Source organism: Ictidomys tridecemlineatus, chromosome 1 (genome assembly GCF_052094955.1).
Source record: "Ictidomys tridecemlineatus isolate mIctTri1 chromosome 1, mIctTri1.hap1, whole genome shotgun sequence".
NCBI classification, from domain to species: domain Eukaryota; kingdom Metazoa; phylum Chordata; class Mammalia; order Rodentia; family Sciuridae; genus Ictidomys; species Ictidomys tridecemlineatus.
Window position 1 is genome coordinate 16,644,396 of NC_135477.1, and position 16,552 is coordinate 16,660,947.

General features: G+C 45.0%; 1 non-coding gene and 1 pseudogene across 1 annotated transcript; both read left to right on the forward strand.

Moving 5' to 3' along the window:
• The window catches only part of LOC101976418 (guanylate cyclase 2G-like), a 54,152-nt pseudogene extending 40,023 nt beyond the window's left edge, over positions 1–14,129 (forward strand).
• Positions 2,000–2,070, forward strand: Trnav-cac (transfer RNA valine (anticodon CAC)). The gene has a single exon. It is a non-coding gene; the product is annotated as a tRNA-Val (tRNA).
• Positions 14,130–16,552: the final 2,423 nt, after the last annotated feature.

Genomic DNA, 16,552 nt, shown 5'->3' on the forward strand with positions numbered 1-16,552 from the left:
TCATGATCCTCCTGCCTCAGCCTCCTGAGCTGCTGGGATTACAGGCATGCACCACTGTGCCTGGCTTTTTATCACACTTATATAGCGTTTTAACATAATTTAATTTGGGTACTTTGCGTCATGCACCATGTCTGGTGTTTCTTTTGTACTATTGCATTTACTCTGCCATGCTATGAGGTAGGTATCATGGTCTCTTCTATTTTTAAAAGAAGAATAAGGCTTATGGGCATAAAATAAATTGCCCTCTGCTAAGTTGTGGAGCTGGGGTTTGAACCCAGGACCTGTCCACAAGGTTGTATTTATTTTAAGCAAGTCTTCCTTCTTGGTTCCTCCTCAAGGAGCCAGAAATAGTTTTCTCCTCCTGGGCGTCTCCCCCAGCTCCACTCTAAGGACAAGGGGCTGAGCTGGTTGTTCACCAGAAGAGCACAGAGATGGGTACATTGCCCTGCCCTAGGTCGGTCTGTCTGTGTTTCTGTTTGTCTGTCTGCCTCTGCTGCTTTCATCAGTGCCCATGGGCACCTGCTCTGCCTCGTGTGCTCATGGTCACCCCTGCAGGGCACGCTGTTCCTCCACAGGAGTGCACTGGGGTCCCACGGCAACCTGGAACCTTCCAGCTGCCTGGTGACTTGCATGTGACTACATGCAAGTGAAGCTGTCAGGATCTGGGCCTTGTGAGCTGCAGGACAGTTGGACATACAGGACACACGGCAAGAAAACCACCGAGGCCTTGGGTAGCCCCTGCAGATCCTGTACTACTGAGTGCCCGGGGCTTTCTTGCCCTGTCTTTGCTCCTTGACGCAGTAGAGCTGCCTTCCTCTCAGCGGAGGGTGTGGAACCATCCCTGATCCATTCACCCAAGGAGAACGAGGGGGGGAAACCAGTCCTACCAGTGGCCTGAGCTGGTGCTGTGAGGTCTGAGGTAGGAGACCGGCTCCTGTCCTGTTCTGTGGGCCACCTGCAGCTGCCTTTGCCCCTCTTTAGTCCTCTCTGTCCCCTCCTGTGTCCTCCTGTGCTCTCAGTGTAGACTATCAGATCTGCCAGGCAAGTTCAGTAGTTCTCTGTCTTCTAAGTGACTGACCGGTCCCCTCACCAACTGAATCAGAAAATCTGGAGATGGCACCTAGGCATCTGGGCTGTTTTGTCAAAGTTCCCAGCTGATTCTGAAGAGCATATCAAGGCAAGACCCACACCTCCAATTCCATATGAGCAAGCAGAGCTCAGTGACTCTCCCTACTTGCCCAGAGTTAATTGAATGCCCTTGATTCTCACCTGTCTCTTGGGTCGCGTTGAACTCAATGTCCTCAGGTCAGCCCCCCTCTCTGCTGGAACAGCATACCGGCAGAAGTTTCTCTGTAAGAATGGGAAGAACTTTCTGTGCCACAGGATAGGATGGTGTCTTATAGAAAAACAAGGGGGGACTTTTTGCTTGCTGGTAGCCACTTCTGGTTCCTCACTCCCTAATATATTTTATTTTAAAGACAATAACCTATAATTATATAAGCCTATAGACCTACTGCAAATAAAAAGATAGGTAAAATATCCAGAGTAGAAAAATCTATAGAAACAGAATGAAGCTGGGTACGGTGGCCCACGCATGTCATCCCAGAGACTTGGGAGGCTGAGGCAGGAGGGTTGTGAGTTCAGAGCCAGCCTCAGCAACTTAGTGAGGCCCTAAGCAACTCAGTGAGACCTTGTCTCTAATAAAATATAAAAAGGGCTGGGGATGTGGCTCAGTGATTAAACTCCACTGGGTTTATTCCCTGGTACCAAAAAATGAAAGAAAGAAAGAGAGAGGGGGGGAGGGAGGGAGGGAGAGAAGGAAGGAAGGAAGGAAGGAAGGAAGGAAGAAAGAAAGAAAGAAAGAAAGAAAGAAAGAAAGAAAGAGAATGAAGATGATGGTTACCAGGGGCAGGAGGCCAGAAGAGACTGCACTGATAGGTAAGGCATTCTGTTCTGGATGATGGAAATATTTTGGAATTAGAAAGAGGCTGGGGGCTGGGGCTATAGCTCAGTTGGTAGAGTGCTTGCCTCACATGCACAAGGCCCTGGGTTCAATCCCCGGCATCACCAAAAAGAAAAAAATAAAAGAGGTTGCACACATGGTGAAGGTGCTAAACATCACCAATCATTCACCTCAAAACAATTAATTTATGTTAAGCGGATGTTCCCTCGGTACATGAGATTTTACAAATATAGGCAATTTGGAGAAGGAAGAAGGTGGAGACCACAGGTACCACCCTGGAACCACACCAGCTACCACTCACCTGCCGGGGTGCCTCCTTCCTGGCTGTTTTCTCCATGGGCATCCCAGGGACCCTGTTTGCTCTTCCACTCAGACAGGGTCCAGTTTGCCTTCTCAGGGGCTGGACGCTGTCTGCTCCCCTGTCCCTCCCCAAGGAGCCCCGGGGGGGTTTTGGTATTGCAAGTCTGCTCTCTCTCCACGCAACACCCAGGGCCTTGCAGAGCTCACTGAACAGCCCGAGCTGCCCAGAGCTGCCCATCGGGCACCCCAAGGCCAGACGTCTGCAGCTTTGCCATTCTCCTGAGGGACTTCATCCACCACCGGGACCACGCGCCCTCGATGGGGGCAACCTGGATGAGGCACCCGATGGTGAAGTTGGGAGAATCTGCGGGGAGGCTTGGGGAGTGTGGGCTAGCTTTGGAATGTTTTTTTTTTTAATTAATTGTTTTATTAATTTGTAATTTATTCCCTTTTTGTTTTAAAAATTTATATTCTTTTAATTAGAAAATGAATTAAACATTGGTTAAAACAAATATCGAGTTACTCTCAATCATACGCTTGTTCCAGCTGCTAGGGGGACCCTATGGGAAAATGGGCCATTTTTCTACTCAAAATCCTCTCTGGCTTCCCACCTGGGAAGTTCAGACAAAATCCTTCCTATGGCCTGAAGCCACCAAAGGTCTCTAAATACCTGCTAGGTGGCCTTTGGTGTTAGTCTCCTAGGGCTGCCGTGATGTTGACTATAAACTTGGAAACTTGAAATAACAAAAACATATGCTCATGTAGTTCTAGAGGCCGGAAGTCCAAATTCAAGGTGTCAGCCATGCTCAGCTCCCCGCAGGAGCTCTGAGGACGATTCTGTTCTGTTCTTGGCCTACTCTGGCTTCTGGTGGCTGCCCTAGCATTCCTGGGCTTGTGGCCACATGGTCCCAAGGCCTGCCTCTGTCTTCACATTGCCTCCTTCTCTGTGAACTTATTCTCTGTATGTCTCATAAGGACACTCGTCATTGACTTTAGGCCCTTGTGGATAGTCCAAGATGATCTCAACACAGATTCTAAATTATTTCTACAAAGACCATTTCCCAAATAAGGTGATTCTGACGTGGGCATGTCTCTTTGGGGACCACCATTCAACCTACCACCCCTTTCTAATTCCATCTTCCATGGCTCACCCCTTTCAGTCCTACTAACCCCCTTCATGTGCCTCCACAGTGCCAGACACATTCTCACCCCAGGCCCTTCGCCCATGCTGTTTCTGCTGCCTGGACAGTCCTCACCTCATATTCCTATATACAAATCGGCCTCATTCTTTCTTAAGAACTACAGACGTCTTCATCGTGAGATATGTTCATGCATCATTCACTGATACACATTTTGATTGCTTCCCATTTGGGGCTTGTACAGGTTGCAGCAATGACTAATCTTGCATTTTTGCACACAAGGCTGAGCGTTTCTGTGGGATAGATTTATATCCTATAAAATGAAAGAGATACATATATTTAAAATTTGTGATAGTGCTGCTCCAATGTCCATGTACAAAGAATGTGTTCAGGCTTCTTTTTTGCTGTGTTGCCTCTGAATGAATGCTGATGCCTATACCTCAGCCCTGGAGATTTGATGTCATTGCTTCCTGGGAATCAAGGTTTTAGAAGTTGCCCAGATGATTCTAGTATGTAGCAATGCAGGCTGAGAACCCCTGTCTTGGGCTGGGGGTGCAACTCAGTGGTAGAATACTTGCCTAGAGGCCTTGGGTTCCACCTCCAGCATCGCAAAAATGAAAAAATTAAAAAGGGGTAACCTCTGCCTTGGAGAGGGGATAGGTGTGTAGGTGTGTGTGTGTGTGTGTGTGTGTGTGTGTGTGTGTGTGAGAGAGAGAGAGAGAGAGAGAGAGAGAGAGAGAGAGAGAGAGAGAGATTCTAAGTAAACCCAGCCCATCTTTCATTCTTGAGGGTTGCTTTCCTTTTCTTTTTCTTTTTACATTTTTTCTTATCTTGGAAATCATTCCTAGTTGATCCTCATTGGCTTATCTCAAGTCTCATCTTTAAATCAACTCTTCCCTGAAGACTTAAAATTAGGAGGCCCTGTGAGTCTATGCAGTTGCTTTTAAACCAGATTCCAGTTTCTAATTTGTGACTAAATGAAACGGAGGTAACTCAAGATCCAGGAGCATCTGACTTTGGAATGATTCTGATTGACCAATGTGGGTGAGGCCCACATAAGATCCCTAAGCCCAGATCCCATCTTGCAGTTGGGGTCTAAGGGTGGGATGGGAGAGTTCTGTGGATGATCAGTACATTCCTGCTCAGTGTCATCTTCCCATGTTGAGTGAGATCCAGTCACATGGCCCTGTGTATACTCGGTATTGTAACCAGGAAAATTACAGTGTGTACTTAATTCATAGACCAACACAGGTCTTTTATTAACTTCCTATACTTCCCTACAAACAAACCTGCCTCCAGGAACTGAGTAAATATTAGTCCTTCATGCACAGCAGGCCAGTGGTTCTCAAAGTCTAGTAGGTGTCAGAATCCCCTGGTGGCTTGCTCAGACACAGGGTGCTTGAGTCTCCTGCTCAGGGTCTCTGACAAGGTAGGTCTGGGCTGAGGCCTGAGAATGTGCATTTCCATCAAGCTTCCAGGTGAGTCGCAGTGTGGGAAGCGCTGGCCTTGGTCCTCCTGGTCTTTGGACCAACCCATCAGCTTCATCTGGGAACTTGTCAGAAATGCTCATTCCCAGGCCTTGCTCCTAACCTGCTTGGCTGGAAATGGGGGGTGGGCCCAGAGATCTGTATTCGCACCCCCACCCCACCTGAGTGTAATGTCCATTGCCAAAGGAAAAGAAAGGATACCGAAATGCGTACTAGACTGCGGAAGATGGTCGTGGGAAACATCTGGCCACATGTCACTAGGTACAGGCTCATGTCCTCCAAGGAGCATGGCATGGGTGGGCTCTCAGAGTCCTCTATCATTTTGTCAACTCTCTTGGCATTTCTTAGAGCTAAATTCAGGACGACAGAAGATGAGTACTGTCTTCTGTCACCCATACCATTATTGTCCCTTGAGTTATGCTTCATTAGGAAGTAAAACATGATTTCCCAGAGTACAACTTTACATCTATTTTTTCAGAATATTTTTAGGCCTTTACATATAGACTTAAACAAAATCATCTTTACATACCATCTTGTAACATGTATATGTATATATACATATATATTTTTTGTAACATGTACATGTATATGTATATATATATATATTATTATACTAGTAGATGGACTTTCTTTATTTGGATTTCCTCAGTTTTTGCCTAATGTTCATCCTCTGTCCCAACATCCCGTCCAGGGTATCCTGTTGCATTGAGTCTTCTTAAGCCTCTCTGGAAAAACTTCTCAGACTTTCCTTTTCTGATGACCTTGACATTTTTTCAGGAGTACCAGTCAGGTATTTTGTAGAATGTCTCTCTCCTTTGGGATTTGTCCAGTTTCCCCCAGCTCTCTCACTGGGGTTCCATATGTTGGGAGGAAGACGGTAGAGGTACATTGTCACTTTGTTGGTATCACATCAAGGGTGTACTGTGAACTTGGCCGTGGCAGTTGATGTTGACCTTGATCACTGGTTGAGGTGGTGCTTGTGGATTTCTTTCATGTCAAGTCATCCTTCACCTCCTGAGGCCACACCGTCCTCTGTGAAAGGAAGCTACCATGTGGCCCACACCTGAAGGGTGAGGCGGGAGGCAGAGTACCTACCAAATTATTTGGAATCCTTCTCTCTGCTCCGTTGATCCATTTTCTCAATTATTTATTTCTATCAGAGTGGACTCATGGATATTCTATTTTTGGGTTATAATCTCATTGCTCTAACTGTTCCATCTTTGACCATCCACATTCCAGGTGGCCTCTGTGTCTCTTCCACACAGAGTCTCTGCGGTGGGTTCTGTCTAATTCCTGAGCGCATCCCTACTCTCTGCTTCTACACAGGGCTCCTGGCTCCTCTCCTGTATCCCCTGCCACTGTACAAGAGCAGCCGATTCTTCAAAGAGCCATGGTTTCTGTTGTTGGAGGACAGTTTTAGAAAGACCTGAGACTCTCCCTCCCTTCCTTCTCTCCTCCTTCTTCATATATTGACTCAGTGCCTGCCACACACACAGCACTGTGATAGGTGCTGACAAGAGTGGAATGAGGAATTCTCCCTTTATTTCATAAAAATGAGCCAGACATGAATAATTCCCTCTGTTCGTTTTAGACATCACTAATCGATGAAGGCTCTCTTTCCCGGGGAGTTTTGACATGACCTCAGCATCTTTTTCAGATCAGCATTCCAAGGGTTGCACCTAATCAATTGAGATTGGATTGTGGGATAAAAATTTTTTCACCAATTTAAAAGCAGTTTGTTCATCTTTCATTTTGGTGGTGCTAGGGATTGAATCCAGGCCTTGCACATGCTAGGCAAGTGCTCTACCAATGAGTTACACCTCCAACCCTACAGTAAGGTTATACATGAAACTCAAATAATTTTTCTCAATAGTAGCTTCCTTCACATCAGATAATTGTATCACTTTTATACATTAAAATGTCACTATGCTAGAGGTAGTTTGAGCAGCTGGTAGAAGGAGCCTGGGTTGGAGGTCAATTGTCTGCTCCTAATTTGGCCATTTAGCTATGCATTCTTAACATAATGGCCCTTATTTTGCATTTCCCAGATCATAATCGTTTTTTAACTTCTGAATTTTAAACATTATTTAAAATTGATGAATGAAAAAATTTTATATTCATGGTATAAAATGTGATACACACACATACACTTGTGGATGATTAAATGAAGCTAAATAATATAAAGATATGTCTCAGGTCCATTGATATGTACTTACTCAGAAAATATGGTCCTGATGTTAAGGCAAGTCCATTTTCTGAGTCTTAGTCTCGTCATTAGAAATGAGTAATGTTTAGATTCATTTACGCTCTCTCTGAAGAACCTTCTAGAACAAAAACCTATAGGATCTAGATGTGCCCTTTTACGTTGGGGAATCTAAAAGGAATGACCCATCCTGACATCTACAGTTTTCAGCTGGCCATGTCCCTGGCAGGGAGCATGCTGGGAAGTCAGGGGAGGGCCACTGGGTGCCAGACTCACCTCTAGGCACTTTATACACATAAGCTTCCTAAATTCTCAGAATAGACCAGCGAGCTATTTTTACTATCCTCTCTTTTCAGATGAGTAAACCGAGGCTCAGATAAATGAAGAATGAGGCTGGAAGGGACAAGCTCTGTTCTGTCGAGTGGCCTCATGGCCATTGTCCATTGGCAACCGTTAAGTAGGAAAACTGAAGGGTGAGAAATGTTTTCTTGGAGCATGTAGCTGGGAGCTGTGCTCCACTGTGCCTGTGGTTTGGAAGAAGATAACACCTGAACTTTTTAAAAGCCACGTGAGCATACCAGATAGTATGACGAGCAGGCTGGAAGAGTATGCTGACCCTGGAGGAAGGACTGGAAGAGAGGACCGGCCAGCTGATGGCAGAGAAGTGGAGGTGGAGGAGCTCCTGTCTACAATACTGCCCAGGCTCTCTGGAGCATTGAGGGTCTTGTCAAACTCAGGGAGCAGCAGCAGCACCAGGAGGACCCACTCAGAGGGATTATTTCATTTGTTATTTTCCGAACAGGATGCCATTTTCTTCTAAAAGAGATCAAACATTTTTGCATGCATGTAATTGATACACCCGGTTAAAGAAAATAGGAGCAAAACTCTCTGGAATCCACAGGAATCACGAATAGAGTTCTTTTAGATGTACAGGATGGTGAGATTCACTGTGGTGTATTCACATACGCACATAGGAAAGTTAGGTCAGATTCATTCCACTATCTTTCCCTAACCCATCCCTCCTAGCTTTCCTTTTGTGTCCTCCACTTTTTGTCTATTCTTCTTCTTCTTTTATCTCCCCCCTTTTTTGGATTGGATTAGCTTTGGTGTATCAGAGGAAACATTCTACCTTTGACTTTTATATGGAAGATGCAGCAACAGGAGAGTGACCACTAGATGGCGCATGGGTTCCACAAGTCCATCGTTTGTACCTCCAAATCCTTTTGCAAGGGTGACTTCAGGTTCAAACATTGTTTCACCTTCTGTTTTCACCTATGCACTCTGGAAAGGTTTGGAAAAAGCACTTGCTGTTAAAATTCCTTTACATCTGTATATCTTGAACTACCAAGCGGGGGCTGGAATTTGAATGTGAATAACTTGAGATTGTATGATTTTTACTGGTGGACTGGTGAGTGATTACATTTGCATCACATTTGCAGAGCAAGGTCCGCTCTATAACCTGTAGGGGAAAATGAGATGCCCTTGGCAAGAAAACTCTTTGTGTAAAGGCATCTATGTGACCTCCACTTCCCAACGTCTCCCCTCAATTTATATCATCAATTAAAATAGATCTCTAGAGAAAATGCACGTGGAGAAATAAATGGATGTCAAAAGAAGTCTAGAGAGTAGATTTTGGTACCCACAAATCTAGCCCACAGAAGCCAAAAGCCCTATGAGGACAACTTTGCAGTGATTTGTGGGAGGTGAGATGAAGAAGATCCTGTTCAAAAAAATTAGAGCTCTTCAACGACTTGTACAGTTTGTTTGATCGCATCATTACAACCTACAATGTGTGCAAGGTGAGACAACTTGCTCCTGGCTGTGAAGCCACAGCTGCTCGTCCTGTGCACGATTGAGGGTGGGCATGCCTCATGCTAGCCAGGAGGGAGGCTCTGTTCCCACTGGCAGACCCTCTCGATTCACAGCCCAAGCTCAATATTTCATTCCCGATCGTCCTTTTGCAAAGGGTTTGATTAGTCTCAGTGCCATGTGTTTGTCAGGAATCGCCAGTTGTGCCCTGTGTACTTCCTTGGTTTGGTCTCATGATGACCGTATTTCTAAAGAGGCATTGATCTTATGGGGGCTAATTCCGCCCCTCCCTCCCGAATTTCTTTCCTCCAGATTCAGAGGCTCAGACCTGTGCTCCTTTGGAGGCTGTCTTTTGACCAAAGTGTTACTTCTGCTGTTAGGATCCTTAGAAATTTATAGTGAAGATCACTGCCAAGTTCAGACTTTCAGATTGGAGCTAAAGGGGAAGTGGCAACAGTTACCTGCCTGGTGCTGCTCAGGGCGAAATCTGAATAAGTCCTGAAGTGGGATGCAGCTGAGCGGAGGACAGCAAATCCAGCCACCATCTGGCTCCTCCAGGTGGCGCTGCTGATGCTGCTTTCTGCATTTTCCGACTTTTTGAATGGGATCAATTGTGGCTCCAGGGACAGTACTGTGTGCTCGTGGTCACACATATTTGGTGGGCAGCTGCAAGGGCACCTATTCTGACTATGATCCCAGGACAGAGCCTTTATCCATGGTCCTGGGTCCAGCAAGATTTGGGGACAGCGTAGTCATATCCACACTGTGCTGAGATGATAGGTCCTCCATGGTTATCCCTGAACAGTCCCAACAAGAGAACCTCAACACAATCAGTGAATTAGTCCCCTGATGGCATTAATTGAGTGGTAACTGAAGACAGATGGGATGTGGCTGGAGGAGGTGGGTAGCTTTGGCATGGACAGGACAGCCTTCCAGGACACATCACACACTCTGCCAACAGAACCAGACCACCCTGAAGGCACCCACTGGAGTTTTCCTCTTAAAGTGATCTTCCCAATTTTGCTTTGCAGGGGCTAATTTAGCCACTTTATATTTCTGCAGGATGCTTTCTCATGGTGGGGAGAGGCTTCCTAGAAGCAGGTGGGACTTGTCCAAAGTTGATTTTTTTTTTTTTTTGTATAATTTGGGGGCCAACAGGACAGAAGTGTTTTTGCTGCCGGGGCTAATGTGGCAAAGGAAATTCTACCTTTCCCACATCATCTTTGGATTCTGCTAAATACAATTGTATCTGGAAAGGGTTGAAGCTTTAAGCTTCTGCTTCTTTATTACTCTATTACAAATGAAGGACTGATTTTATCAGGAGGATTGGGAGAGAAGAGAACAGATGGGGGGAGACACAAGATCTATATGTGTATAAATAAATACATTTTATATGGTGTGGCGCACACACACACCTGACTTAATCCATCAATACGCTGCTGCCTGTCCAGCTGGTTCTGGTCTTAGGTTGGGGAAATATGGTCACCAGTTCTGTCACATTTCAGAGGCAGATGCAGCAGCTATGAGGAGGGCTCAGTAGAAGGAGGATTTGTGGATAAAACAAGGCAAGGTGAGGAACTGGAAGAAATGCTGTTGCTTGGATGGGGCTGAAGTCAGCAAGAGTGAGGTTCCAAAGCATGGCGCCCCAAAATGGGGGCTGGTGACAAGGACTTGGCCTCTGACCCTATCCCCACCTGCGACCCACTGCCTCCCTTGTGAAAAACAAAGTCTCTTTGTTACTTGGTTTTCAGGTTGAAAACATTGGAGATGCATTCATGGTGGCTAGTGGACTTCCCATGTGCAACGGAACCCGACACATGGATGGGATTGCCACCATGTCTCTTCCCTTCCTTAGTGCCATCCTCCACTGCCAGAGTGGGCACATGCCCGAGGAGAAGCTCAAGCCCTGGATTGGCCTCCACACAGGTAGTCATAACTGATGGCAGGTGGCCTTATAGTCCAGGTATGGCAGCAGGGAGTTCTGGCCTCAAGTCAGACATCTAAGGCTTTTAGGAACACAGTTATTGAATGGTGTTATGGTTGGGTGTGAGGTGTCCCCCAAAAGTTCATGTGTGAGACAATGCAAGAAGGTTCAGAGAATAAATGATTGGGTTATGAGAACCTGAACACCATCAGTGAATTAATCCCCTGGTGGCATTAATTGAGTGGTAACTGAAGGCAGATGGGATGAGGCTGGAGGAGGTGGGTCATTGTGGGTGTAGCTTTGGGTGTATATTTTGTATCTGGAGAGTGGAGTCTCTCTCTGCTTCCTGATCATCATGTGAGCTTCTTCCCTCTGCTACTCTTCCACCATGATGTCCTGCTTTGCCTTAAACCTTGAGGAAGGGAATCTGCTGTCTATGGATGGAGACCTCTGAAACTGTAAGCCCTCAAATAAACTTTTCATCCTCTATAATTGTTCTGGTCAGATCGTTTAGTCTCAGCAGTGAAAAGACTGACTAAAACAAATGGTAACAACTTCAGGGGAAACAAAAGATTGACTTGTCTTTGTATGTCTGCTTCTTCTCAGCTAGGTTTCTTGGTAAGAATACGGGCCACAGTGACTCCAAGAAGTTGAGTCAAACATAAAGAGAACAAAAACCAGGACAGGAACCCCAGGCTAGCTTTTTCTCCTTGTGTCTGTATCAAGTGCCCTTTGATGTGTTCCATTTGGGTCAAACTCATGGGCATGTGATCCCTACTAGGTTTAATATTCTATGTCTGAAAATTCTTCATACTCTTTGAACAAAGGGTCCCATGTTTTTTATTTTGTGTTGGGACCCTAAAATTATCTAGCTAGCATCCTTGTCCTTATCTTTCAAGTCTCAACTAAATGAAACCCAATCTCCAATCAGAATTAATCACTCCTGTGTTTGTACGGTGCAGGTTTTATTGACATCTCTAGTACATGAACAGTGTGGTCAGAAATTTGTGGGTTCTGTGGTTTCCCCCTTGTAAACTCTAAGAGGTATTGCCAAGCTCTGTGCCGGAGGGCACTTAATGGATGTTTGTGATTGTTCTTGTTGACCTGATATACACTCAGGGGTCCAGCCCATTGGTAGTCTCCCCTGCAGATGATGTGGTGGCTGTCGTGGGGGGAATCACCATGACCAGACACCGTGAACACGGCATCCAGAATGGAAAGTAGCAGTTTGCGTGGGTATCATGTATAGCACTCTGTGAACACAATATGGCTACCCCTCCCATCCCCTATCCTTAACCAGAAGGTATTTTTAGAAGACTCATTTGCATTTTGTCTCCTATTTTCCATCAGGAGGAGAAGGTCATATCCACTTAAACAACACTGATCGTGAGCTGTATAAACAGAGTTTTGTTACTGTGCTCTCACTGGAGCTATATAGACTTACATGGCGCCCCTCCAAGTCTTACCATTTTAGATGGACGTATAATAAAGTCATTTAAATGAAGTGTAGGAGTTGGAAAACTTTTGATGAACAGGGCCAGACAGTAAATGTTTTTTACTTTACAGGCTCAAAATATTTAATTCTGCTATTGGATCTCAAAAGTAGTAGTACAAATATGTGAGCAAATAAGCATAGCCAAGTTTCATTAAAATTTCATTTGCAAACACAAATGGTGGGCCAGATATGGTCTATGGGTGAGATTTTGCCAATACCTGATGTATGTTCTTAGTGGTGCAGAAGAAATTAATGATGGGGAATTCCAGGGAACAAAGGATTCTTTTGCTAGATAGTAATTGTATTGCATTGACTGTTAATAGACACATGCATGCCACTTACCAGTTGAGATATATAAAAAAAGAATTACTTAGTGATTTTAGTGTCAAAGAGTTTAGGTTAACATTGTTTTGAATTTATAGATTTTCCACAATATAAAAACACACATATTTACACACATGCATGTACATGTGCAGATATTTTCCCCTGATTGTCTAAGTTAATAAATCAAGTCTCAAATGCAGATTTAAACCTTTCTCTTTGATGGTAAAGAAAGGTTTTCAGAAAAAGTTTGGAAGGTGTCTGTTTATTTAGTCTCTAAACCTGGTTCTAGCAGCATTTTTGGAAATATGTCCCAGCTCATCCTAGAGAGTCTGAGGAGCCCATTGAACCTCTAACCATGGCTCTTGCCAATTTGAATACTGAGCTAGGTCTTCCTTTGGCTTCTAAGATGAATGTGCTAAAGTTTGAGCAGCATCCAATAGTGTCCCATCAATGCCTGGCTGGTTAGGGCTCCCAGGCCAAGTGTCTCATACTTTAGACAGTATTTGTGGTTGACTTTATGGCAGCTCTATGGATCCATGTTGCTCAGAGCACTGAAGATGCCTTGCTGGCAATAGGCGGTACAATCTGCAAAAGAGAAGCACCATTCCAGTCAAGGTAAGGCCAGGCCAACTGTGTCTCACCTTCCCAATTTGAATTCCTGATGGAGCTGTTGAAGTGTGTGGCAGAACGAATAAGTGTCTTCCTGGTGGTGCAGGAGAACTCTTAGATCTCTCTGGAGGCTCTTAGAACTGTAGGATCTTCTTCCTTCAGTAAGGTCTATGCAGTTCCCTCAAATAGTTGAATACAGAATGTCTGACAGCAGTCAGCTTTGGTCTCGTGTAGACCAAGGCTTATAGGACGCTTACACTCTCCCTGCACAAATGGGCTCTCAGCTTCCCCTGAACAGTCCAGTGCAATTCCACACACAGCAACAGCCAACATAAGCCTGGAAATCACAAGGTCCACACTTCCTCTGTGTCCCTCTACCTGACTCTGAAGTGCCTGGGCAGAGGGGACAGAAGTCAATTGGTTTGACCTCATCTCTCTACGTGTATAAAGGCTCTTTCTTTTTCCTCTGCCTTCTCCCTCTTCCTGGCCTCTCTCGATCATGAAGTGCACCACGACACATTCTCCTCCTTCCTTCAGGATGGCCCTTTTCTGGGCTGGGGGTGGGGAGGGAGCAGGTGTTCCTCCTCAGGAGTTCTCAGGACAGCTGGGAGATGCACACGTGGAAGTAGAGGGCAGCCATGGTGACGCTGGGCGTTTGGCGGTGTGGAGGGCCAGAACAAGCAGCAGGGAGGGGCGGTCTTGGCTCCTGGTTTGCTGGTTCCCAGGCAGCCCCTCCTTGTCCTTCTCCAGCTGCTTCTCTGCCTCCCACAGGGCAAAAGAGAACAAACGACTTTTTCGTTGAAAGGCCAAGAAGGCTTCGCCAGTCTGCTCCCCGGGTTTACTGAGCAAGAGGCTCAAGTTCCAGAGATCTTGTGAGGTGAGTGTTTCTTTCAAGATGTTTGTGGAGTCACAGGAAAGTCCCTGGGGACCCTCTGCAGGTTGCCCCCAATATCCCATTGTAGAGGTGCAGTTCCCGGGTATTGAGTCAGTGTCCCAGTAGGGGGCGCTATCCAGCTAGCCTCCTGAACCAGAGGATGAAGGTGGGTATTGTGAACTCATTTCATGGGAACTGCCAGTGAACTTGTTCTAGATGCCAGAGATTTCCAGTCCATTAATTTGTGAATTTGCAGTAAATCCATTTCATTTTGGGAGAGGGTAGGGAGAGGGTGAAGCCTGGGGCCACAGCCCCATCTCCTTCCCTCTTAGACTGCTCCTAAACTTTAGTGCATAACTTTATCAGCTAATCATTTGCCTGGAGACAGGAGCTCAAACCAGAAGACCCTCAGACTGTCCAGGGCAAAAGCTCTGCAGTGTGAGCAGCCCCAGAAACCCAGCAGGGATGAAGCTATAACAAGAAGACAGGCCCATTGTAGTGCAGGGAGACCTGGTCCTGATCCTCACTTCCTCTAAGCCCCATGCTCACACAGATAATGTCCTGTCCTCAGTTTGTTGCTTAATGTTTTTCCTATCCACTGAGCAAAACCTCTTGCAGACAAGCCTTGAATTTTAAGTGGAACTTTTCATTCATTTATGAAAAGTTTAATTGAGAAAAAATTTTCAGCAGAGATGAATCCATCCATTCCTGCAATGTCTATTTTCCTTTCCACATAAAGGACAGTCAGGGTTCTGGTTGTCTTATTTGGTAGATTTACTGACCCACTAATGCAATCCCAGTGCTTTTTTCTTCAACTCTTGCAGCTCCTCACATCCACACCTGAATGGTGGCCCCTGAATGTGGCAGAGCAATCTGAATGAATTACTGTGTTTAAGTCCTTTCTAGCTGAGCTCCCTGTGACTGAAGAAGTGAGAACCATTGAGACCAGTTACATTTTTGTTCTGGCTAGACCTCTGGGCTGCCTTTGTGGAGATATTTTGGACTTACTGAGGACCTTTTGACAAAAGATTTGGTGGGATTCTTGTCTTTCTTTAGGAAGTGGGACACAAAATCAGATCCAAGGAAAGCACTTTCCCAAATAAGCCTTTTTTTTTTTTTTTTAAAGCTCCTAAACATTCCCATCTGTGGTATTTAGCTTCTTCCCAGAGGCAGGCAACTGAGTTCTACGACCCTCATGGATTTCATTTCCATAATGCAATTCTGTCTTAATTGTAATCGGCTCTGCTCCTCCCCCGAGGCCCTCTGCATCAAGGAGTGACAGCGTTAGAAGGAGGAAGGAAGAGAGTGTTTATGTGAGGGAGCTCTTCACCTTCTACGGCAGCATGGAGGCAGTGGGCTAGAATGGATCTTCTCATATTCCATGTCTCTTTTCTTGATAGGATCATGGCGTCTGGACACCAAACACTCATTCAAACATAAAAGTCAACCTCTGCTATGAGGCCTCCTCTTGGAGAGGGGGCCAGTCCTTATCCACCCATCTGTCTGTCCATTCATCTGTCTATCCATCCATCCTTCTTTCCATATGAACATTTCATTCTCTCAAGAAACATTTATTAAGTACCTACTCTATTCTGGCTACCATGCTGAGGTGGGCACAGGAGAATATGAAAATTTCCTTGATCCTTTGCTTGTGGTTTAGTTGGGATAAAAAGAGACATAAATAATAGTAGTAGAATTTTAAGGATCAATAGAGCTATGAACTAAAGTGAAGGGATCAAGCAATTCAGTAGTGTTACATAAAAGGGCATTTGAAAATGATATTCAGATATAGGGATGGGGTTGGATAGGGTAAGTTTCCATTATTATCCTCTTTGTATTTGTTTGAAGGATGTGTGTGTTTATTTCCTTCTAGCCCTAACCTATGTGCTTATAGAAGTTATATTCATATATAATAAAAATGTTGTTAGTTTTGCCTCTTCTTTGAATGTTATAACATAAACATTTGGTAGCCAAACATATACATACACACAAAACATGCATACACACATTTACATACAGACACCCCTAGACACACATACGTGCACACATATACATGCACATACACACACAGTGTGTGTGGGGGAGAGAGAGAATGTTTATGGATCATAACTAGGAGTTCTGATAAGCTTAGTTACCTAAAAGCTATCTACAGTGTTTTTTATATGTCAATCAATGACACCTAAGAATATACTTTTCTCCCTCTTGATGTGTTTGATGTTTAGCACTAATGAGAATTTATGAGAGATTGTTTTGAGAGTATCTTCTGCTAATCCCTCAACCGAAAGTTATGAGACAGCATCAGGGAGTTAACTTTAGTCAAAACACATCCAGTTGATTGGCAAGAGAGATTAGTGCTTCATGGACAGGGATGACCAGAGAGTCATCTTCACCCAAATGTTAGTTATGTGAAATGGTTTCACCTCCT